We start from the raw sequence: 24,539 nt of genomic DNA, 5'->3' as shown, positions 1-24,539 counted from the left end.
CTCACGCAGCTTGTCAATCTGCTGTGAAGCTGTCCAATTTTCCCTGACAGAGCACAGCACAAGCTCCAGTAGGTTTCTGTAAAGAAATGGCCACCTGATAAAAGGTTTTTCACTTTAAGAAGGCTTTTATCTCCAAAGTAAGTTAGAGCAGGAACTCAAGGAAGTCTGCCTTGACACGTGTGTGGATTTCACGCAGCTTGTCAATTTGCTGTCAATGTCAATTTTCCTGACAGAGCACAGCACAAGCTCCAGTATTTTCTGTTAAGAAATGGCCACCAGATAAAAAGGTTTTCACTTTATGAAGGCTTTTATCTCCAAGTAGGTTAGAGCAAGAACTCAAGGAAGTCTGCATTGACACGTGTGTGGATTTCACGCAGCTTGTCAATCTGCTATGAAGGTGTCCAATTTTCCCCGACAGAGCACAGCACAAGCTCCAGTATTTTCAAAGAAATGGCCACCTGATAAAAGGTTTTTCACGCTATGAAGGCTTTTATCTACTGAGTAGGTTAAAGCAGGAACTCAAGGAAGTCTGCCTTGTCAATCTGCTGTGAAGCTGTCCAATTTTTCCTGACAGGCACAGCACAAGCTCCAGTATTTTTTGTAAAGAAATGGCCACCTGATAAAAAGGTTTTCACTCTAAGAAGGCTTTTATCTCCAAGTAGGTTAGAGCAGGAACTCAAGGAAGTCTGCCTTGACACGTGTGTGGATTTCACGCAGCTTGACAATTTGCTGTGAAGGTGTCCAATTTTCCCTGACAGAGCACAGCACAAGCTCCAGTATTTTCTGTAAAGAAATGGCCCCCAGATAAAAGGTTTTCACTCTACGAAGGCTTTTATCTCCAAGTGAGTTAGAGCAGGAACTCAAGGAAGTCTGCCTTGACACGTGTCTGGATTTCACGCAGCTTGTCAATCTGCTGTGAAGGTGTCCAATTTTCCCTGACAGAGCACAGCACAAGCTCCAGTAGTTTCTGTAAAGAAATGGCCACATGATAAAAGGTTTTTCACGCTACAAAGGCTTTTAACCAAGTAGGTTGGACGAGTAGGTTAAAGCAGGAACTCTAGGAAGTCTGCCTTGTCAATCTGCTGTGAAGGTGTCCAATTTTCCCTGACAGAGCACAGCACAAGCTCCAGTATTTTCTGTAAAGAAATGGCCACCTGATAAAAGGTTTTTCACTCTAAGAAGGCTTTTATCTCCAAGTAGGTTAGAGCAGGAACTCAAGGAAGTCTGCCTTGACAAGTGTGTGGATTTCACTCAGCTTTGTCAATTTGCTGTGAAGGTGTCCAATTTTTCCCTGACAGAGCACAGCACAAGCTCCAGTAGTTTCTGTAAAGAAATGGCCCCCTGATAAAAGGTTTTCACTCTAAGAAGGCTTTTATCTCCAAGTAGGTTAGCCTCACCCACATGGAGCTGGAAACAGGAACTGAAGGAAGTCTGCCTTGTCAATCTGCTGTGAAGCTGTCCAATTTTCCCTGACAGAGCACAGCACAAGCTCCAGTATTTTCTGTAAAGAAATGGCCCCCTGATAAAAGGTTTTTCACTCTAAGAAGGCTTTATCTCCAAGTAGGTTAAAGCAGGAACTCAAGGAAGTCTGCCTTGACACGTGTCTGGCTGCAGCTTGTCCTGTTAAGGTGTCCAATTTTCCCTGACAGAGCACAGCACAAGCTCCAGTAGTTTCTGTAAAGAAATGGCCACCTGATAAAAGGTTTTTCACGCTACAAAGGCTTTTAACTGCAAGTAGGTTAAAGCAGGAACTCAAGGAAGAAGTCTGCCTTGTCAATCTGCTGTGAAGCTGTCCAATTTTCCTGACAGAGCACAGCACAAGCTCCAGTATTTTCTGTAAAGAAATGGCCACCTGATAAAAGGTTTTTTCACGCTACAAAGGCTTTTAACTCCAAGTAGGTTGTGAGCTGGAACTCAAGGAAGTCTGCCTTGACACGTGTGTGGATTTCACGCAGCTTGTCAATTTGCTGTGAAGGTGTCCAATTTTCCCTAACAGAGCACAGCACAAGCTCCAGTATTTTCTGTAAAGAAATGGCCCCCAGATAAAAGGTTTTTCACTCTAAGAAGGCTTTTAACTCCAAGTAGGTTAGAGCAGGAACTCAAAGGAAGTCTGCCCTTGTCAATCTGCTGTGAAGCTGTCCAATTTTCCTGACAGAGCACAGCACAAGCTCCAGTATTTTCTGTAAAGAAATGGCCACCAGATAAAGGTTTTTCACTCTATGAAGGCTTTTATCTCCAAGTAGGTTAGGAGCAGGAACTCACAAGGAAGTCTGCCTTGACAGGTGTCTGGATTTCACGCAGCTTGTCAATTTGCTGTGAAGGTGTCCAAGTTTTCCTGACAGAGCACAGCACAAGCTCCAGTAGTTTCTGTAAAGAAATGGCCACCTGATAAAAGGTTTTTCGCTACAAGGCTTTTAACTCCAAGTAGGTTAAAGCAGGAACTCAAAGGAAGTCTGCCTGACATTGTCGATTTCACGATCTGCTGTGAAGGTGTCCCAATTTTCCCTGACAGAGCACAGCACAAGCTCCAGTATTTTCTGTAAAGAAATGGCCACCTGATAAAAGGTTTTCACGCTACAAAAGCTTTTAACTCTGAGTAGGTTAAAGCAGGAACTCAAGGAAGTCTGCCTTTGACACGTGTGTGGATTTCACGCAGCTTGTCAATTTGCTGTGAAGGTGTCCAATTTTCCTGACAGAGCACAGCACAAGCTCCAGTATTTTCTGTAAAAAATGGCCACCTGATAAAAGGTTTTTCACTCTACAGAAGGCTTTTAACTCTGAGTAGGTTAAAGCAGGAACTCAAGGAAGTCTGCCTTGACACGTGTGTGGATTTCACGCAGCTTGTCAATCTGCTGTGAAGGTGTCCAATTTTCCATGACAGAGCAAAGGTAAAAGGGTTTCTCTGCAAAAAAATGGCCTAATCTGTGAAGGCATTTTTTACACAGTGTTGTGAAGAAAAATATTGAGTCACTCTAGGCTGTGGTAACTGCCAGGCCAGCAGAGTCTGTGCTAGTATCCAAGTAATTTTCAACAAAGCACAAAAGAAATGACCACTGTGGATTCTCAAAAAGCAGTTCTGCAGCTCCTGCTGTGAACTTAAGGAGGTCTTCTGTGAAACGCGTGTGGATTTCACGCAGCTTGTCAATCTGCTCTAATGGTGTGTAATTTTTCCCTGACAGAGCACAAGTAAAGCTCCAGGAGTTTCTGTAGTGTAGTGGTCATCACGTTCGCCTAACACGCTTTTAGGTCCTCGGTTCAAAACCGAGCAGAAACATTGCTTCTTGTTTTGCGAGAATTCCTAAAGTCTTTGCGACGTTCCAGGTAAATCATGGTAGAGAAAAAAGAGCAAGTTTCTGTAGTGTAGTGGTTATCACGTTCGCCTCACACGCGAAAGGTCCCCGGTTCAAAACCAGGTGGAAACAGGCACAGTCTTTATTGCTATCTGTAGAGAAATGGCCCCCAGATAAAAGGTTTTTCACTCTAAGAAGGCTTTATCTCATAGTAGGTTAAAGCAGGAACTCAAGGAAGTCTGACACTTGTCAATCTGCTGTGAAGCTGTCCAATTTTCCCTGACAGAGCACAGCACAAGCTCCAGTATTTTCTGTAAAGAAATGGCCACCTGATAAAAGGTTTTCACGCTACAAAGGCTTTTAACTCCAAGTAGGTTAAAGCAGGAACTCAAGGAAGTCTGCCTTGACACGTGTGTGATTTCTTACGCAGCTTGTCAATCTGCTGTGAAGGTGTCCAATTTTTCCTGACAGAGCACAGCACAAGCTCCAGTATTTTCTGTAAAGAAATGGCCACCTGATAAAAGGTTTTTCACGCTAAGAAGGCTTTTATCTCCAAGTAGGTTAGAGCAGGAACTCAAGGAAGTCTGCCTTGACACGTGTGTGGATTTCACGCAGCTTGTCAATTTGCTGTGAAGGTGTCCAATTTTTCCTGACAGAGCACAGCACAAGCTCCAGTATTTTCTGTAAAGAAATGGCCACCTGATAAAAGGTTTTTCACGCTACAAAGGCTTTTAACTCCAAGTAGGTTAAAGCAGGAACTCAAGGAAGTCTGCCTTGACACGTGTGTGTGGATTTCATGCAGCTTGTCAATTTGCTGTGAAGGTGTCCAATTTTCTCCTGACAGAGCACAGCACAAGCTCCAGTATTTTCTGTAAAGAAATGGGCCACCTGATAAAAGGTTTTTCACGCTATGAAGGCTTTTAATCTGAGTAGGTTAAAGCAGGAACTCAAGGAAGTCTGCCTTGTCAATGTGTGATTTCAATGCAGCTTGTCAATTTGCTGTGAAGGTGTCCAATTTTCCCTGACAGAGCACAGCACAAGCTCCAGTATTTTCTGTAAAGAAATGGCCACCTGATAAAAGGTTTTTCACTCTAAGAAGGCTTTTAACTCCAAGTAGGTTAAAGCAGGAACTCAAGGAAGTCTGCCTTGACACGTGTGTGGATTTCACGCAGCTTGTCAATTTGCTGTGAAGGTGTCCAATTTTCCTGACAGAGCACAGCACAAGCTCCAGTATTTTCTGTAAAGAAATGGCCACCTGATAAAGGTTTTTCACTCTAAGAAGGCTTTTATCTCCAAGTGAGGTTAAAGCAGAGCTAGGAACTCAACAGTGTTTCATGGAGTCTGCCTTGTCAATCTGCTGTGAAGGTGTCCAAGTTTTTCCTGACAGAGCACAGCACAAGCTCCAGTATTTTCTGTAAAGAAATGGCCACAGATAAAAGGTTTTTCACTCTAAAAAGGCTTTTATCTCCAAGTAGGTTAGAGCAGGAACTCAAGGAAGTCTGCCTTGACACGTGTCTGGATTTCACGCAGCTTGTCAATTTGCTGTGAAGGTGTCCAATTTTCCTGACAGAGCACAGCACAAGCTCCAGTAGTTTCTGTAAAGAAATGGCCACCTGATAAAAGGGTTTTCACGCTACAAAGGCTTTTAACTGCAAGTAGGTTAAAGCAGGAACTCAGGAACTCTGCCTTGGAAGTCTGCCTTGTCAATCTGCTGTGAAGGTGTCCAATTTTCCCTGACAGAGCACAGCACAAGCTCCAGTATTTTCTGCAAAGAAATGGCCACCTGATAAAAGGTTTTTCACGCTACAAGGCTTTTAACTCTGAGTAGGTTAAAGCAGGAACTCAAGGAAGTCTGCCTTGACACGTGTGTGGATTTCACGCAGCTTGTCAATCTGCTGTGAAGGTGTCTAATTTTCCCTGACAGAGCACAGCACAAGCTCCAGTATTTTCTGTAAAGAAATGGCCACCTGATAAAAGGTTTTTCACGCTACAAAAGGCTTTTAACTCCAAGTAGGTTAAAGCAGGAACTCAAGGTCTGTCTGCCTTGACACGTGTGTGGATTTCACGCAGCTTGTCAATTTGCTGTGAAGGTGTCCATTTTTACCTGACAGAGCACAGCACAAGCTCCAGTATTTTCTGTAAAGAAATGGCCACCTGATAAAAGGTTTTTCACGCTACAAAGGCTTTTAACTCTGAGTAGGTTAAAGCAGGAACTCAAGGAAGTCTGCCTTGACAATCTGCTGTGAAGCTGTCCAATTTTCCTGACAGAGCACAGCACAAGCTCCAGTATTTTCTGTAAAGAAATGGCCACCTGATAAAAGGTTTTTCACGCTAAGAAGGCTTTTAACTCCAAGTAGGTTAAAGCAGGAACTCAAGGAAGTCTGCCTTGACACGTGTGTGGATTTCACGCAGCTTGTCAATTTGCTGTGAAGGTGTCCAATTTTCCTGACAGAGCACAGCACAAGCTCCAGTATTTTCTGTAAAGAAATGGCCACCTGATAAAAGGTTTTTCACTCTAAGAAGCTTTTAACTCTGAGTAGGTTAAAGCAGGAACTCAGGAAGTCTGCCTTGACACGTGTGTGGATTTCACGCAGCTTGTCAATCTGCATGTGAAGCTGTCCAATTTTCCCTGACAGAGCACAGCACAAGCTCCAGTATTTTCTGTAAAGAAATGGCCACCTGATAAAAGGTTTTTCACTCTACGTGTCTGGATTTCAAAGGCTTTTATCTCTGAGTAGGTTAAGAGCAGGAACTCAAGGAAGTCTGCCTGACCGTGTGTGGATTTCAATCTGCTGTGAAGGTGTCCAATTTTCCCCTGACAGAGCACAGCACAAGCTCCAGTATTTTCTGTAAAGAAATGGCCACCTGATAAAAGGTTTTTCACTCTAAGAAGGCTTTTATCTCCAAGTAGGTTAGAGCAGGAACTCAAGGAAGTCTGCCTTGACACGTGTGTGGATTTCACGCAGCTTGTCAATCTGCTGTGAAGGTGTCCAATTTTCCATGACAGAGCAAAGGTAAAAGGTTTTTCTGCCGCTCTAATCTGTGAAGGCATTTCTTTACACAGGTGTGAAGAAAAATATTGAGTCACTCTAGGCTGTGGTAACTGCCAGGCCAGCAGAGTCTGTGCTAGTATCCAAGTAATTTTCAACAAAGCACAAAAGAAATGACCACTGTGGATTCTCAAAAAGCAGTTCTGCAGCTCCTGCTGTGAACTTAAGGAGGTCTTCTGTGAAACGCGTGTGGATTTCACGCAGCTTGTCAATCTGCTCTAATGGTGTGTAATTTTCCTGACAGAGCACAAGTAAAGCTCCAGGAGTTTCTGTAGTGTAGTGGTCATCACGTTCGCCTAACACGCTGAAAGGTCCTCGGTTCAAAACCGAGCAGAAACATTGCTTCTTGTTTTGCGAGAATTCCTAAAGTCTTTGCGACGTTCCAGGTAAATCATGGTAGAGAAAAAGAGCAAGTTTCTGTAGTGTAGTGGTTATCACGTTCGCCTCACACGCGAAAGGTCCCGGTTCGAAACCGGGTGGAAACAGGCACAGTTTTTATTGCTATCTGTAAAGAAATGGCCCCCAGATAAAAGGTTTTTCACTTTAAAAAGGCTATTATCTCATAGTAGGTTAAAGAAGGAACTCAAGGAAGTCTGCCTTGTCAATCTGCTGTGAAGCTGTCCAATTTTCCCTGACAGAGCACAGCACAAGCTCCAGTAGTTTCTGTAAAGAAATGGCCACCTGATAAAAGGTTTTTCACTTTAAGAAGGCTTTTATCTCCAAGTAGGTTAGAGCAGGAACTCAAGGAAGTCTGCCTTGACACGTGTTGTCAATCTGCTTGTCAATCTGCTGTGAAGGTGTCCAATTTTCCCTGACAGAGCACAGCACAAGCTCCAGTATTTTCTGTAAAGAAATGGCCACCTGATAAAAGGTTTTTCACGCTACAAAGGCTTTTAACTCCAAGTAGGTTAGAGCAGGAACTCAAGGAAGTCTGTCTGACACTGGATTTCACGCAGCTTGTCAATTTGCTGTGAAGGTGTCCAATTTTCCCTGACAGAGCACAGCACAAGCTCCAGTATTTTCTGTAAAGAAATGGCCACCTGATAAAAGGTTTTTCACGCTACAAGGCTTTTAACTCTGAGTAGGTTAAAGCAGGAACTCAAGGAAGTCTGCCTTGACACGTGTGTGGATTTCACGCAGCTTGTCAATCTGCTGTGAAGGTGTCTAATTTTCCCTGACAGAGCACAGCACAAGCTCCAGTAGTTTCTGTAAAGAAATGGCCACCTGATAAAAGGTTTTTCACGCTACAAAGGCTTTTAACTCTGAGTAGGTTAAAGCAGGAACTCAAGGAAGTCTGCCTTGTCAATCTGCTGTGAAGCTGTCCAATTTTCCCTGACAGAGCACAGCACAAGCTCCAGTATTTTCTGTAAAGAAATGGCCACCTGATAAAAGGTTTTTCACGCTAAGAAGGCTTTTATCTCCAAGTAGGTTAGAGCAGGAACTCAAGGAAGTCTGCCTTGACACGTGTCTGGATTTCACGCAGCTTGTCAATTTGCTGTGAAGGTGTCCAATTTTCCCTGACAGAGCACAGCACAAGCTCCAGTATTTTCTGTAAAGAAATGGCCACCTGATAAAAGGTTTTTCACTCTAAGAAGGCTTTTATCTCCAAGTAGGTTAGAGCAGGAACTCAAGGAAGTCTGCCTTGTCAATCTGCTGTGAAGCTGTCCAATTTTTGAAACAGTGAAACGTTTTTCTGTAAGGCATATTTCACGCAGCTTGTCAATCTGCTATAATGGTGTGTAATTTTCCGTGACAGAGCACAAGTAAAGCTCCAGGTTTTTCTGTAGTGTAGTGGTCTGTCAAGGTTTCCTCAACATTTCTTTGACAGAAACATAGCTTCTTGAGCTTGAGAATTCTAAAGGCTTTGCGACTTTCCAGGTAAATCATGAGTAGTGAAATAAGAGTAAGTTTCCAGTGTATTTTATCATGTTTGCCTCACACGCGAAAAGGTCCCCGGTGGAAACAGGCAAAGTCTTTATTGCTATCTGTAAAGAAATGGCCCCCTGGGTTTTTCACTCTAAGAAGGCTTTCATCTCCAAGTAGGTTAGAGCAGGAACTCAAGGAAGTCTGCCTTGTCAATCTGCTGTGAAGGTGTCCAATTTTCCTGACAGAGCACAGCACAAGCTCCAGTATTTTCTGTAAAGAAATGGCCCTTAGATAAAAGGTTTTTCACTCTAAGAAGGCTTTTATCTCCAAGTAGGTTAGAGCAGGAACTCAAGGAAGTCTGCCTTGACACGTGTGTGGATTTCACGCAGCTTGTCAATTTGCTGTGAAGGTGTCCAATTTTCCTGACAGAGCACAGCACAAGCTCCAGTATTTTCTGTAAAGAAATGGCCACCTGATAAAAGGTTTTTCACGCTACAAGGCTTTTAACTCTGAGTAGGTTAAAGCAGGATCTCAAGGAAGTCAGCCTTGACACATGTCTGGATTTCACGCAGCTTGTCAATTTGCTGTGAAGGTGTCCAATTTTTCCTGACAGAGCACAGCACAAGCTCCAGTATTTTCTGTGAAGAAATGGCCACCTGATAAAAGGTTTTTCACGCTACAAGGCTTTTAACTCTGAGTAGGTTAAAGCAGGATCTCAAGGAAGTCAGCCTTGACACATGTCTGGATTTCACGCAGCTTGTCAATTTGCTGTGAAGGTGTCCAATTTTCCTGACAGAGCACAGCACAAGCTCCAGTATTTTCTGTAAAGAAATGGCCACCTGATAAAAGGTTTTTCACTTTAAGAAGGCTTTTATCTCCAAGTACGTTAGAGCAGGAACTCAAGGAAGTCTGCCTTGACACGTGTGTGGATTTCACGCAGCTTGTCAATCTGCTGTGAAGGTGTCTAATTTTCCTGACAGAGCACATCACAAGCTCCAGTAGTTTCTGTAAAGAAATGGCCACCTGATAATAGGTTTTTCACTCTACAAAGGCTTTTAACTCTGAGTAGGTTAAAGTAGGAACTCACAGAAGTCTGCCTTGTCAATCTGCTGTGAAGCTGTCCAATTTTCCCTGACAGAGCACAGCACAAGCTCCAGTATTTTCTGTATAGAAATGGCCACCTGATAAAAGGTTTTTCACGCTACAAGGCTTTTAACTCTGAGTAGGTTAAAGCAGGAACTCAAGGAAGTCTGCCTTGACACGTGTGTGGATTTCACGCAGCTTGTCAATCTGCTGTGAAGGTGTCTAATTTTCCTGACAGAGCACAGCACAAGCTCCAGTATTTTCTGTAAAGAAATAGCCCCCAGATAAAAGGTTTTTCACTCTAAGAAGACTTTTATCTCCAAGTAGGTTAGAGCAGGAACTCAAGGAAGTCTGCCTTGACACGTGTCTGGATTTCACGCAGCTTGTCAATTTGCTGTGAAGGTGTCCAATTTTCCTGACAGAGCACAGCACAAGCTCCAGTAGTTTCTGTAAAGAAATGGCCACCTGATAAAAGGTTTTTCACGCTACAAAGGCTTTTAACTCCAAGTAGGTTAGAGCAGGAACTCAAGGAAGTCTGCCTTGTCAATCTGCTGTGAAGCTGTCCAATTTTTGAAACAGTGAAACGCGTGTGGATTTCACGCAGCTTGTCAATCTGCTATAATGGTGTGTAATTTTCCGTGACAGAGCACAAGTAAAGCTCCAGGAGTTTCTGTAGTGTAGTGGTCATCGCGTTTGCCTAACATTTCTTTACAGAAACATAGCTTCTTGTTTTCCGAGAATTCCTAAAGTCTTTGCGACTTTCCAGGTAAATCATGGTAGTGAAATAAGAGTAAGTTTCCGTAGTGTAGTGGTTATCATGTTTGCCTCACACGCGAAAGGTCCCCGGCTGGAAACAGGCACAGTCTTTATTGCTATCTGTAAAGAAATGGCCCCCAGGTTTTTCACTCTATGAAGGCTTTCATCTCCAAGTAGGTTAGAGCAGGAACTCAAGGAAGTCTGCCTTGTCAATGTGCTGTGAAGGTGTCCAATTTTCCCTGACAGAGCACAGCACAAGCTCCAGTATTTTCTGTAAAGAAATGGCCCCCAGATAAAAGGTTTTTCACTCTAAGAAGGCTTTTATCTCCAAGTAGGTTAGAGCAGGAACTCAAGGAAGTCTGCCTTGACACGTGTGTGGATTTCACGCAGCTTGTCAATTTGCTGTGAAGGTGTCCAATTTTCCCTGACAGAGCACAGCACAAGCTCCAGTATTTTCTGTGAAGAAATGGCCACCTGATAAAAGGTTTTTCACGCTACAAGGCTTTTATCTCTGAGTAGGTAAAAGCAGGATCTCAAGGAAGTCAGCCTTGACACATGTCTGGATTTCACGCAGCTTGTCAATTTGCTGTGAAGGTGTCCAATTTTCCTGACAGAGCACAGCACAAGCTCCAGTATTTTCTGTAAAGAAATGGCCACCTGATAAAAGGTTTTTCACTTTAAGAAGGCTTTTATCTCCAAGTACGTTAGAGCAGGAACTCAAGGAAGTCTGCCTTGACACGTGTGTGGATTTCACGCAGCTTGTCAATCTGCTGTGAAGGTGTCTAAATTTTCCTGACAGAGCACATCACAAGCTCCAGTAGTTTCTGTAAAGAAATGGTCACCTGATAATAGGTTTTTCACGCTACAAAGGCTTTTAACTCTGAGTAGGTTAAAGCAGGATCTCAAGGAAGTCTGCCTTGACACGTGTGTGGATTTCACGCAGCTTGTCAATTTGCTGTGAAGGTGTCCAATTTTTCCTGACAGAGCACAGCACAAGCTCCAATATTTTCTGTAAAGAAATGGCCACCTGATAAAGGTTTTTCACGCTACAAAAAGCTTTTAACTCTGAGTAGGTTAAAGCAGGAACTCACAGAAGTCTGCCTTGTCAATCTGCTGTGAAGCTGTCCAATTTTCCTGACAGACCACAGCACAAGCTCCAATATTTTCTGTAAAGAAATGGCCACCTGATAAAAAGGTTTTTCACTCTAAGAAGGCTTTTATCTCCAAGTAGGTTAGAGCAGGAACTCAAGAAAATCTGCATTGACACGTGTGGATTGCACGCAGCTTGTCAATTTGCTGTGAAGGTGTCCAATTTTTCCATGACAGAGCAAAGGTAAAAGGGTTTTCTGCCGCTCTAATCGGTTAAGGCATTTCTTTACACAGGTGTGAAGAAAAATATTGAGTCACTCTAGGCTGTGGTAACTGCCAGGCCAGCAGAGTCTGTGGTAGTATCCAAGTAATTTTCAACAAAGCACAAAAGAAATGACCACTGTGGATTCTCAAAAAGCAGTTCTTCAGCTCCTGCTGTGAACTTAAGGAGGTCTTCTGTAAAACGCGTGTGGATTTCACGCAGCTTGTCAATCTGCTCTAATGGTGTGTAATTTTCCCTGACAGAGCACAAGTAAAGCTCCAGGAGTTTCTGTAGTGTAGTGGTTATCACGTTCGCCTCACACGCGAAAGGGTCCCCGGTTTGAAACCGGGAGGAAACAGGCACAGTTTTTATTGCTATCTGTAAAGAAATGGCCCCCAGATAAAAGGTTTTTCACTTTAAGAAGGCTTTTATCTCATAGTAGGGTTAAAGAAGGAACTCAAGGAAGTCTGCCTTGTCAATCTGCTGTGAAGCTGTCCAATTTTCCCTTACAGAGCACAGCACAAGCTCCAGTATTTTCTGTAAAGGAATGGCCCCCAGATAAAAGGTTTTTCACTCTAAGAAGGCTTTTATCTCCAAGTAGGTTAGACCAGGAACTCAAGGAAGTCTGCCTTGACACATGTCTGGATTTCACGCAGCTTGTCAATTTGCTGTGAAGGTGTCCAATTTTCCCTGACAGAGCACAGAACAAGCTCCAGTATTTTCTGTAAAGAAATGGCCCCCCAGATAACAGGTTTTTCACTCTATGAAGGCTTTTATCTCGAAGTAGGTTAGAGCAGGAACTCAAGGAAGTCTGTCTTGACAGTTGTCTGGATTTCACGCAGCTTGTCAATCTGCTGTGAAGGTGTCTAATTTTCCCTGACAGAGCACAGCACAAGCTCCAGTATTTTCTGTAAAGAAATGGCCACCTGATAAAAGGTTTTTCACGCTACAAAGGCTTTTAACTCTGAGTAGGTTAAAGCAGGAACTCAAGGAAGTCTGCCTTGACACGTGTGTGGATTTCACGCAGCTTGTCAATCTGCTATAATGGTGTGTAATTTTCCCTGACAGAACACAGGTAATGCTCCAGGAGTTTCTGTAGTGTAGTGGTTGTCACGTTAGCCTAATACGCGAAAGGTCCTCGGGTCAAAACCGAGCAGAAACATTACTTCTTGTTTTGCGAGAATTCCGAAAGTCTTTGCGACGTTCCAGGTAAATCATGGTAGAAAAAGAAGAGTAAGTTTCCATAGTGTAGTGGTTACAACGTTCGCCTCACCGCTGAAAGGTCCCCGGTGGATACAGGCACAGTCTTTATTGCTATCTGTAAAGAAATGGCACCCAGATAAAAGGTTTTTCACTCTAAGAAGGCTTTTGTCTCCAAGTAGGTTAGAGCAGGAACTCAAGGAAGTCTGCATTGACACGTGTGTGGATTTCACGCAGCTTGTCAATTTGCTGTGAAGGTGTCCAATTTTCCCTGACAGAGCACAGCTCAAGCTCCAGTATTTTCTGTAAAGAAATGGCCCCCAGATAAAAGGTTTTTCACTCTATGAAGGCTTTTATCTCCAAGTAGGTTAGAGCAGGAACTCAAGGAAGTCTGCCTTGACAGGTGTCTGGTTTTCACGCAGCTTGTCAATTTGCTGTGAAGGTGACCAATTTTCCTGACAGAGCACAGCACAAGCTCCAGTAGTTTCTGTAAAGAAATGGCCACCTGATAAAAGGTTTTTCACGCTACAAAGGTCTTTAAATCTGAGGTAGGTTAAAGCAGGAACTCAAGGAAGTCTGCCTTGTCAATCTCATTGTGAAGCTGTCCAATTTTCCTGACAGAGCACAGCACAAGCTCCAGTATTTTCTGTAAAGAAATTTCCACCTGATAAAAGGTTTTTCACTCTATGAAGGCTTTTATCTCCAAGTAGGTTAGAGCAGGAACTCAAGGAAGTCTGCATTGACACGTGTGTGGATTTCACGCAGCTTCTCAATTTGCTGTGAAGGTGTCCAATTTTCCTGACAGAGCACAGCACAAGCTCCAGTATTTTCTGTAAAGAAATGGCCCCCAGATAAAAGGTTTTTCACGCTACAAAAGCTTTTAAATCTGAGTGGGTTAAAGCAGGAACTCAAGGAAGTCTGCCTTGTCAATCTCCTGTGAAGCTGTCCAATTTTCCCTGACAGAGCACAGCACAAGCTCCAGTATTTTCTGTAAAGAAATGGCCACCTGATTAAAGGTTTTTCACTCTAAGAAGGCTTTTATCTCCAAGTAGGTTAGAGCAGGAACTCTAGGAAGTCTGCCTTGACACGTGTGTGGATTTCACGCAGCTTGTCAATTTGCTGTGAAGGTGTCCAATTTTCCTGACAGAGCACAGCACAAGCTCCAGTAGTTTCTGTAAAGAAATGGCCCCCAGATAAAAGGTTTTTCACTCTAAGAAGGCTTTTATCTCCAAGTAGGTTAGAGCAGGAACTCAAGGAAGTCTGCCTTGTCAATCTGCTGTGAAGCTGTCCAATTTTTGAAACAGTGAAACGCTGTAGGATTTCACGCAGCTTGTCAATCTGCTATAATGGTGTGTAATTTTCCTGACAGAGCACAAGTAAAGCTCCAGGAGTTTCTGTAGTGTAGTGGTCATCGCGTTGTTTGCCTAACATTTCTTTACAGAAACATAGCTTCTTGTTTTCCGAGAATTCCTAAAGTCTTTGCGACGTTCCAGGTAAATCATGGTAGAGAAATAAGAGTAAGTTTCCGTAGTGTAGTGGTTATCATGTTTGCCTCACACGCGAAAGGTCCCCGGCTGGAAACAGGAACAGTCTTTATTGCTATCTGTAAAGAAATGGCCCCCAGATTAAAGGTTTTTCACTCTAAAAAAGGCTTTTATCTCCAAGTAGGTTAGAGCAGGAACTCAAGGAAGTCTGCCTTGTCAATCTGATGTGAAGGTGTCCAATTTTCCTGACAGAGCACAGCACAATCTCCAGTATTTTCTGTAAAGAAATGGCCACCTGATAAAAGGTTTTTCACGCTACAAGGCTTTTAACTCTGAGTAGGTTAAAGCAGGAACTCAAGGAAGTCTGCATTGACACGTGTGTGGATTTCACGCAGCTTGTCAATTTGCTGTGAAGGTGTCCAATTTTCCCTAACAGAGCACAGCACAAGCTCCAGTAGTTTCTGTAAAGAAATGGCCACCTGATAAAAAGTTTTTTTCACGCTACAAAGGCTTTTAACTCCAAGTAGGTTAAAGCAGGAACTCTAGGAAGTCTGCCTTGTCAATCTGCTGTGAAGCTGTCCAATTTTCACTGACAGAGCACAAGTAATGCTCCAGGAGTTTCTGTAGTGTAGTGGTTATCACGTTCGCCTAACACGCGAAAGGTCCTCGGTTCAAAACCGAGCAGAAACATTGCTTCTTGTTTTGCGAGAATTCCTAAAGTCTTTGCGACGTTCCAGGTAAATCATGGTAGAGAAGGAGAACAAGTTTCCATAGTGTAGTGGTTATCACGTTTGCCTCACACGCGAAAGGTCCCTGGTTTGAAACTTGGTGGAAACAGGCACAGTCTTTATTGCTATCTGTAAAGAAATGGCCCCCAGATAAAAGGTTTTTCACTCTAAGAAGGCTTTTATCTCATACTAGGTTAAAGAAGAATCTCAAGGAAGTCTGCCTTGTCAATGTGCTGTGAAGCTGTCCAATTTTCCCTTACAGAGCACAGCACAAGCTCCAGTATTTTCTGTAAAGAAATGGCCCCCAAATAAAAGGTTTTTCACTCTAAGAAGGCTTTTATCTCCAAGTAGGTTAGATCAGGAACTCAAGGAAGTCTGCCTTGACACATGTCTGGATTTCACGCAGCTTGTCAATTTGCTGTGAAGGTGTCCAATTTTCCCTGACAGAGCACAGCACAAGCTCCAGTATTTTCTGTAAAGAAATGGCCCCCAGATAAAAGGTTTTTCACTCTATGAAGGCTTTTATCTCGAAGTAGGTTAGAGCAGGAACTCAAGGAAGTCTGACTTGACAGGTGTCTGGATTTCACGCAGCTTGTCAATTTGCTTTAAAGGTGTCCAATTTTCCCTGACAGAGAACAGCACAAGCTCCAGTTGTTTCTGTAAAGAAATGGCCACCTGATAAAAGGTTTTTTCACGCTACAAAGGCTTTTAACTCCAAGTAGGTTAAAGCAGGAACTCAAGGAAGTCTGCCGTGTCAATCTGCTGTGAAGCTGTCCAATTTTCCCTGACAGAGCACAGCACAAGCTCCAGTATTTTCTGTAAAGAAATGGCCCCAAGATAAAAAAAAATTCACTCTAAGAAGGCTTTTATCTCCAAGTAGGTTAGAGCAGGAACTCAAGGAAGTCTGCCTTGAAACGTGTCTGGATTTCACGCAGCTTGTCAATTTGCTGTGAAGGTGTCCAATTTTCCCTGACAGAGCACAGCACAAGCTCCAGTATTTTCTGTAAAGAAATGGCCCCCAGATAAAAGGTTTTTTACTCTACAAAGGCTTTTATCTCCAAGTAGGTTAGAGCAGGAACTCAAGGAAGTCTGCCTTGACAGGTGTCTGGATTTCACGCAGCTTGTCAATTTGCTGTGAAGGTGTCCAATTTTCCCTGACAGAGCACAACACAAGCTCCAGTAGTTTCTGTAAAAAAATGGCCACCTGATTAAAGGTTTTTCACGCTACGAAGGCTTTTAACTCCAAGTAGGTTAAAGCAGGAACTCTAGGAAGTCTGCCTTGTCAATCTGCTGTGAAGGTGTCCAATTTTCCCTGACAGAGCACAACACAAGCTCCAGTATTTTCTGTAAAGAAATGGCCACCTGATAAATGGTTTTTCACACTACAAGGCTTTTAACTCTGAGTAGGTTAAAGCAGGAACTCAAGGAAGTCTGCCTTGACACGTGTGTGGATTTCACGCAGCTTGTCAATTTGCTGTAAAGGTGTCCAATTTTCCCTGACAAAGCACAGCACAAGCTCCAGTATTTTCTGTAATGAAATGGCCCCCAGATAAAAGGTTTTTCACTCTAAGAAGGCTTTTATTTCCAAGTATGTTAGAGCAGGAACTCAAGGAAGTCTGCCTTGACAGGTGTCTGGATTTCACGCAGCTTGTCAATTTGCTGTGAAGGTGTCCAATTTTCCCTGACAGAGCACAGCACAAGCTCCAGTAGTTTCTGTAAAGAAATGGCCACCTGATAAGAGGTTTTTTCACGCTACGAAGGCTTTTAACTCCAAGTAGGTTAAAGCAGGAACTCAAGGAAGTCTGCCTTGACACGTGTGTGGATTTCACGCAGCTTGTCAATTTGCTGTGAAGGTGTCCAATTTTCCTGACGGAGCACAGCACAAGCTCCAGTATTTTCTGTAAAGAAATGGCCCCCAGATAAAAGGTTTTTACTCTACAAAGGCTTTTATCTCCAAGTAGGTTAGAGCAGGAACTCAAGGAAGTCTGCCTTGACAGGTGTCTGGATTTCACGCAGCTTGTCAATTTGCTGTGAAGGTGTCCAATTTTTCCTGACAGAGCACAACACAAGCTCCAGTAGTTTCTGTAAAAAATGGCCACCTGATTAAAGGTTTTTCACGCTACGAAGGCTTTTAACTCCAAGTAGGTTAAAGCAGGCACTCTAGGAAGTCTGCCTTGTCAATCTGCTGTGAAGGTGTCCAATTTTCCCTGACAGAGCACAGCACAAGCTCCAGTATTTTCTGTAAAGGAATGGCCACCTGATAAATGGTTTTTCACACTACAAGGCTTTTAACTCTGAGTAGGTTAAAGCAGGAACTCAAGGAAGTCTGCCTTGACACGTGTGTGGATTTCACGCAGCTTGTCAATTTGCTGTAAAGGTGTCCAATTTTCCCTGACAAAGCACAGCACAAGCTCCAGTATTTCTGTAAAGAAATGGCCCCCAGATAAAAGGTTTTTCACTCTAAGAAGGCTTTTATTTCCAAGTAGGTTAGAGCAGGAACTCAAGGAAGTTGGCCTTGACAGGTGTCTGGATTTCACGCAGCTTGTCAATTTGCTGTGAAGGTCTCCAATTTTCCTGACAGAGCACAGCACAAGCTCCAGTAGTTTCTGTAAAGAAATGGCCACCTGATAAGAGGTTTTTCACGCTAAGAAGGCTTTTAACTCCAAGTAGGTTAAAGCAGGAACTCAAGGAAGTCTGCCTTGACACGTGTGTGGATTTCACGCAGCTTGTCAATTTGCTGTGAAGGTGTCCAATTTTCCCTGACAGAGCACAGCACAAGCTCCAGTATTTTCTGTAAAGGAATGGCTACCTGATAAAAGGTTTTTCACACTACAAGGCTTTTAACTCTGAGTAGGTTAAAGCAGGAACTCAAGGAAGTCTGCCTTGACACGTGTGTGGATTTCACGCAGCTTGTCAATTTGCTGTGAAGGTGTCCAATTTTCCCTGACAGAGCACAGCACAAGCTCCAGTAGTTTCTGTAAAGAAATGGCCACGTGATAAAAGGTTTTTCACGCTACAAAGGCTTTTAACTCTGAGTAGGTTAAAGCAGGAACTCTAGGTAGTCTGCCTTGTCAATCTGCTGTGAAGGTGTCCAATTTTCCCTGACAGAGCACAGCACAAGCTCCAGTATTTTCTGTAAAGAAATGGCCCCCAGATAAAAGGTTTTTCACGCTACAAAAGCTTTTAACTCTGAGTAGGTTAGAGCAGGAACTCCTGGAAGTCTGCATTGACACGTGTGTGGATTTCACGCAGCTTGTCAATTTGCTGTGAAGGTGTCCAATTTTCCCTGACAGAGCACAGCACAAGCTCCAGTAGTTTCTATAAAGAAATGGCCACCTGATAAAAGGTTTTTCACGCTACAAAGGCTTTTAAGTCTGAGTAGGTTAAAGCAGGAACTCAAGGAAGTCTGCCTTGTCAATCTGCTGTGAAGCTGTCCAATTTTCCCTGACAGAGCACAGCACAAGCTCCAGTATTTTCTGTAAAGAAATGGCCCCCAGATAAAAGGTTTTTCACTCTAAGAAGGCTTTTATCTCCAAGTAGGTTAGAGCAGGAACTCATGGAAGTCTGCATTGACACGTGTGTGGATTTCACGCAGCTTGTCAATTTGCTGTGAAGGTGTCCAATTTTCCCTGACAGAGCACAGCACAAGCTCCAGTATTGTCTGTAAAGAAATGGCCCCCAGATAAAAGGTTTTTCACGCTACAAAGGCTTTTAACTGAAAGTAGGTTAAAGCAGGAACTCTAGGAAGTCTGCCTTGTCAATCTGCTGTGAAGGTGTCCAATTTTCCCTGACAGAGCACAGCACAAGATCCAGTATTTTCTGTAAAGAAATGGCCACCTGATAAAAGGTTTTTCACGCTACAAGGCTTTTAACTCTAAGTAGGTTAAAGCAGGAACTCAAGGAAGTCTGCCTTGACACGTGTGTGGATTTCACGCAGCTTGTCAATTTGTTGTGAAGGTGTCCAATTTGCCCTGACAGAGCACAGCAAAAGCTCCAGTATTTTCTGTAAAGAAATGGCCACCTGATAAAAGGTTTTTCACGCTACAAGGCATTTAACTCTGAGTAGGTTAAAGCAGGAACTCAAGGAAGTCTGCCTTGACACGTGTGTGGATTTCACGCAGCTTGTCAATTTGCTGTGAAGGTGTCCAATTTTCCATGACAGAGCACAGCACAAGCTCCAGTATTTTCTGTAAAGAAATGGCCACCTGATAAAAGGTTTTTCATGCTACAAGGCGTTTAACTCTGAGTAGATTAAAGCAGGAACTCAAGGAAGTCTGCCTTGACACGTGTGTGGATTTCACGCAGCTTGTCAATTTGCTGTGAAGGTGTCCAATTTTCCTGACAGAGCACAGCAAAAGCTCCAGTATTTTCTGTAAAGAAATGGCCACCTGATAAAAGGTTTTTCACGCTACAAAAGCTTTTAACTCTGAGTAGGTTAAAGCAGGAACTCAAGGAAGTCTGCCTTGACACGTGTGTGGATTTCACGCAGCTTGTCAATTTGCTGTGAAGGTGTCCAATTTTCCCTGACAGAGCACAGCACAAGCTCCAGTATTTTCTGTAAAGAAATGGCCCCCAGATAAAAGGTTTTTCACTCTAAGAAGGCTTTTATCTCCAAGTAGGTTAGAGCAGGAACTCAAAGAAGTCTGCCTTGACACGTGTGTGGATTTCACGCAGCTTGTAAATTTGCTGTGAAGGTGTCCAATTTTCCCTGACAGAGCACAGCACAAGCTCCAGTAGTTTCTGTATAGAATTGGCCACCTGATAAAAGGTTTTTCACGCTACAAGGCTTTTAACTCTGAGTAGGTTAAAGCAGGAACTCAAGGAAGTCTGCCTTGACACTTGTGTGGATTTCAAGCAGCTTGTCAATTTGCTGTGAAGGTGTCCAATTTTCCTGACAGAGCACAGCACAAGCTCCAGTATTTTCTGTAAAGAAATGGCCACCTGATAAAAGGTTTTTCACGCTACAAAAGCTTTTATCTCCAAGTAGGTTAAAGCAGTAACTCAAAGTCTGCCTTGAAGTCTGGATTTCACGCAGCTTTCAATCTGCTGTGAAGCTGTCCAATTTTCCTGACAGAGCACAGCACAAGCTCCAGTATTTTCTGTAAAGAAATGGCCACCTGATAAAAGGTTTTTCATGCTACAAGGCTTTTAACTCTGAGTAGATTAAAGCAGGAACTCAAGGAAGTCTGCCTTGACACGTGTGTGGATTTCACGAGCTTGTCAATTTGCTGTGAAGGTGTCCACTTTTTCCTGACAGAGCACAGCAAAAGCTCCAGTAGTTTCTGTAAAGAAATGGCCACCTGATAAAAGGTTTTTCACGCTACAAAAGCTTTTAACTCTGAGTAGGTTAAAGCAGGAACTCAAGGAAGTCTGCCTTGACACGTGTGTGGATTTCACGCAGCTTGTCAATTTGCTGTGAAGGTGTCCAATTTTCCTGACAGAGCACAGCACAAGCTCCAGTATTTTCTGTAAAGAAATGGCCCCCAGATAAAAGGTTTTTCACTCTAAGAAGGCTTTTATCTCCAAGTAGGTTAGAGCAGGAACTCAAAGAAGTCTGCCTTGACACGTGTGTGGATTTCACGCAGCTTGTAAATTTGCTGTGAAGGTGTCCAATTTTCCCTGACAGAGCACAGCACAAGCTCCAGTAGTTTCTGTATAGAATTGGCCACCTGATAAAAGGTTTTTCACGCTACAAGGTTTTTAACTCTGAGTAGGTTAAAGCAGGAACTCAAGGAAGTCTGCCTTGACACTTGTGTGGATTTCAAGCAGCTTGTCAATTTGCTGTGAAGGTGTCCAATTTTCCCTGACAGAGCACAGCACAAGCTCCAGTATTTTCTGTAAAGAAATGGCCACCTGATAAAAGGTTTTTCACGCTACAAAAGCTTTTATCTCCAAGTAGGTTAAAGCAGTAACTCAAGGAAGTCTGCCTTTTCAATCTGCTGTGAAGCTGTCCAATTTTCCCTGACAGAGCACAGCACAAGCTCCTGTATTTTCTGTAAAAGAAATGGCCACCTGATAAAAGGTTTTTCACTCTAAGAAGGCTTTTATCTCCAAGTAGGTTAGAGCAGGAACTCAAGGAAGTCTGCCTTGACACGTGTGGATTTCACGCAGCTTGTCAATTTGCTGTGAAGGTGTCCAATTTTCCATGACAGAGCAAAGGTAAAAGGTTTTTCTGCCGCTCTAATCTGTGAAGGCATTTCTTTACACAGGTGTGAAGAAAAATATTGAGTCACTCTAGGCTGTGGTAACTGCCAGGCCAGCAGAGTCTGTGCTAGTATCCAAGTAATTTTCAACAAAGCACAAAAGAAATGACCACTGTGGATTCTCAAAAAGCAGTTCTGCAGCTCCTGCTGTGAACTTAAGGAGGTCTTCTGTGAAACGCGTGTGGATTTCACGCAGCTTGTCAATCTGCTCTAATGGTGTTTAATTTTCCCTGACAGAGCACAAGTAAAGCTCCAGGAGTTTCTGTAGTGTAGTAGTCATCACGTTCGCCTAACACGCGAAAGGTCCTCGGTTCAAAACCGAGCAGAAACATTGCTTCTTGTTTTGCGAGAATTCATAAAGTCTTTGCGACGTTCCAGGTAAATCATGGTAGAGAAAGAAGAGCAAGTTTCCGTAGTGTAGTGGTTATCACGTTCGCCTCACACGCGAAAGGTCCCCGGTTTGAAACAGGAACAGTCTTTATTGCTATCTGTAAAGAAATGGCCCCCAGATAAAAGGTTTTTCACTCTAAGAAGGCTTTTATCTCCAAGTAGGTTAAAGAAGGAACTCAAGGAAGTCTGCCTTGTCAATCTGCTGTGAAGCTGTCCAATTTTCCCTGACAGAGCACAGCACAAGCTCCAGTAGTTTCTGTAAAGAAATGGCCACCTGATAAAATGTTTTTCACTCTAAGAAGGCTTTTATCTCCAAGTAGGTTAGAGCAGGAACTCAAGGAAGTCTGCCTTGACACGTGTGTGGATTTCACGCAGCTTGTCAATTTGCTGTGAAGGTGTCTAATTTTCCCTGACAGAGCACAGCACAAGCTCCAGTAGTTTCTGTAAAGAAATGGCCCCCAGATAAAAGGTTTTTCACTCTATGAAGGCTTTTATCTCCAAGTAGGTTAGAGCAGGAACTCAAGGAAGTCTGCCTTGACAGGTGTCTGGATTTCACGCAGCTTGTCAATCTGCTGTGAAGGTGTCTAATTTTCCCTGACAGAGCACAGCACAAGCTCCAGTAGTTTCTGTAAAGAAATGTCCACCTGATAAAAGGTTTTTCACGCTACAAAGGCTTTTAACTCTGAGTAGGTTAAAGCAGGAACTCAAGGAAGTCTGCCTTGTCAATCTGCTGTGAAGCTGTCCAATTTTCCCTGACAGAGCACAGCATAAGCTCCGGTAAATTCTGTAAAGAGATTCTGTAGTGTAGTGGTCATCACCTGATAAAACGTCCTCTGTTCAAAACTGAGCAGAAACATTGCTTCCAATTTTTTGCGAGAATTCCTAAAGTCTTTGCAGACGTTGGCCACCAAGTAAATCATGGTAGAGAAAGAAGAGTAAGTTTCCGTAGTGTAGTGGTTATCACGTTCGCCTCACACGCGAAAGGTCCCCGGCTGGAAACAGGCACAGTCTTTATTGCTATCTGTAAAGAAATGGCCCCCAGATAAAAGGTTTTTCACTCTATGAAGGCTTTTATCTCCAAGTAGGTTAGAGCAGGAACTCAAGGAAGTCTGCCATGACACGTGTCTGGATTTCACACAGCTTGTCAATTTGCTGTGAAGGTGTCCAATTTTCTTTGACAGAGCACATCACAAGCTCCAGTAGTTTCTGTAAAGAAATGGCCACCTGATAAAAGATTTTTCACGCTACGAAGGCTTATAACTCTGAGTATGTTAAAGCAGGAAATCAAGGAATTCTGCCTTGTCAATCTGCTGTGAAGCTGTCCAAATTTCCCTGACAGAGCACAGCACAAGCTCCAGTATTTTCTGTAAAGAAATGGCCCCCAGATAAAAGGTTTTTCACTCAATGAAGGCTTTTAACTCCAAGTAGGTTAAAGCAGGAACTCTAGGAAGTCTGCCTTGTCAATCTGCTGTGAAGGTGTCCAATTTTCCCTGACAGAGCACAGCACAATCTCCAGTATTTTCTGTAAAGAAATGGCCACCTGATAAAAGGTTTTTCACGCTACAAGGCTTTTAACTCTGAGTAGGTAAAAGCAGGATCTCAAGGAAGTCTGCCTTGACACGTGTGTGGATTTCACGCAGCTTGTCAATTTGCTGTGAAGGTGTCCAATTTTCCCTGACAGAGCACAGCACAAGCTCCAGTATTTTCTGTAAAGAAATGGCCCCCAGATAAAAGGTTTTTCACTCTAAGAAGGCTTTTATCACCAAGTAGGTTAGAGCAGGAACTCAAGGAAGTCTGCCTTGTCAATCTGCTGTGAAGCTGTCCAATTTTCCCTGACAGAGCACAGCACAAGCTCCAGTATTTTCTGTAAAGAAATGGCCCCAGATAAAAGGTTTTTCACTCTAAGAAAGGCTTTTATCTCTAAGTTGGTTAGAGCAGGAACTCAAGGAAGTCTGCCTTGACACGTGTCTGGATTTCACGCAGCTTGTCAATTTGCTGTGAAGGTGTCCAATTTTCTTTGAAAGAGCACAGCACAAGCTCCAGTAGTTTCTATAAAGAAATGGCCACCTGATAAAAGATTTTTCACGCTACGAAGTTTTTTACTCTGAGTAGGTTAAAGCAGGAAATCAAGGAAGAAGACTGCCTTGTCAATCTGCTTGTGTGCAGTCCAATTTTCCTTGACAGAGCACAGCACAAGCTCCAGTATTTTCTGTAAAGAAATGGCCCCCATATAAAAGGTTTTTCACTCTAAGAAGGCTTTTATCTCCAAGTTGGTTAGAGCAGGAACTCAAGGAAGTCTGCATTGACACGTGTGTGGATTTCACGCAGCTTGTCAATCTGCTGTGAAGCTGTCCAATTTTCCCTGACAGAGCACAGCACAAGCTCCAGTATTTTCTGTAAAGAAATGGCCCCCAGATAAAAGGTTTTTCACTCTAAGAAGGCTTTTATCTCCAAGTAGGTTAGAGCAGGAACTCAAGGAAGTCTGCATTGACACGTGTATAGATTTCATGCAGCTTGTCAATTTGCTGTGAAGGTGTCCAATTTTCCCTGACAGAGCACAGCACAAGCTCCAGTATTTTCTGTAAAGAAATGGCCCCCAGATAAAGGGTTCTTCACGCTACGAAGGCTTTTAACTCTGAGTAGGTTAAAGCAGGAACTCAAGGAAGTCTGCCTTGACACGTGTGTGGATTTCACGCAGCTTGTCAATCTGCTGTGAAGCTGTCCAATTTTCCTTGACAGAGCAAAGGTAAAAGGTTTTTCTGCCGCTTTAATCTGTGAAGGCATTTCTTTACACAGGTGTGAAGAAAAATATTGAGTCACTCTAGGCTGAGGTAACTGCCAGGCCAGCAGAGTCTGTGCTAGTATCCAGGTCATTTTCAACAAAGCACAAAATAAATGACCACTGTGGATTCTCAAAGAGCAGTTCTGCAGCTCCTGCTGTGAACTTAAGGAGGTCTTCTGTGAAACGTGTGTGGATTTCACGCAGCTTGTCAATCTGCTATAATGATGTGTAATTTTCCCTGACAGAGCACAAGTAAAGCTCCAGGAGTTTCTGTAGTGTAGTGGTCATCACGTTCGCCTAACACGCGAAATGGTGTCTGTGAGGATTTCCAATCAGGTTTTAGACCGTACCATAGT

General features: G+C 43.3%; 7 non-coding genes across 7 annotated transcripts; all 7 read left to right on the top strand.

Moving 5' to 3' along the window:
- The first annotated feature begins 3,349 nt into the window (after positions 1-3,349).
- On the top strand, positions 3,350-3,422 carry trnav-cac. Its single transcript has one exon. It is a non-coding gene; the product is annotated as a tRNA-Val (tRNA).
- A 3,183-nt stretch (positions 3,423-6,605) lies between these two features.
- Positions 6,606-6,679, top strand: trnav-aac. Its single transcript has one exon. It is a non-coding gene; the product is annotated as a tRNA-Val (tRNA).
- A 74-nt stretch (positions 6,680-6,753) lies between these two features.
- Positions 6,754-6,825, top strand: trnav-cac. The gene has a single exon. It is a non-coding gene; the product is annotated as a tRNA-Val (tRNA).
- Positions 6,826-11,680: 4,855 nt separating this feature from the next.
- Positions 11,681-11,754, top strand: trnav-cac. The gene has a single exon. It is a non-coding gene; the product is annotated as a tRNA-Val (tRNA).
- Positions 11,755-14,697: 2,943 nt separating this feature from the next.
- Positions 14,698-14,770, top strand: trnav-aac. The gene has a single exon. It is a non-coding gene; the product is annotated as a tRNA-Val (tRNA).
- A 74-nt stretch (positions 14,771-14,844) lies between these two features.
- On the top strand, positions 14,845-14,917 carry trnav-cac. Its single transcript has one exon. It is a non-coding gene; the product is annotated as a tRNA-Val (tRNA).
- A 6,352-nt stretch (positions 14,918-21,269) lies between these two features.
- Positions 21,270-21,342, top strand: trnav-aac. The gene has a single exon. It is a non-coding gene; the product is annotated as a tRNA-Val (tRNA).
- Positions 21,343-24,539: the final 3,197 nt, after the last annotated feature.

The sequence above is a fragment of the Puntigrus tetrazona genome, unplaced genomic scaffold (assembly GCF_018831695.1).
Source record: "Puntigrus tetrazona isolate hp1 unplaced genomic scaffold, ASM1883169v1 S000000499, whole genome shotgun sequence".
Taxonomy (NCBI): domain Eukaryota; kingdom Metazoa; phylum Chordata; class Actinopteri; order Cypriniformes; family Cyprinidae; genus Puntigrus; species Puntigrus tetrazona.
Note: the sequence above shows the minus strand (reverse complement) of the source record. Positions and strands in the feature narration are given on the sequence as shown.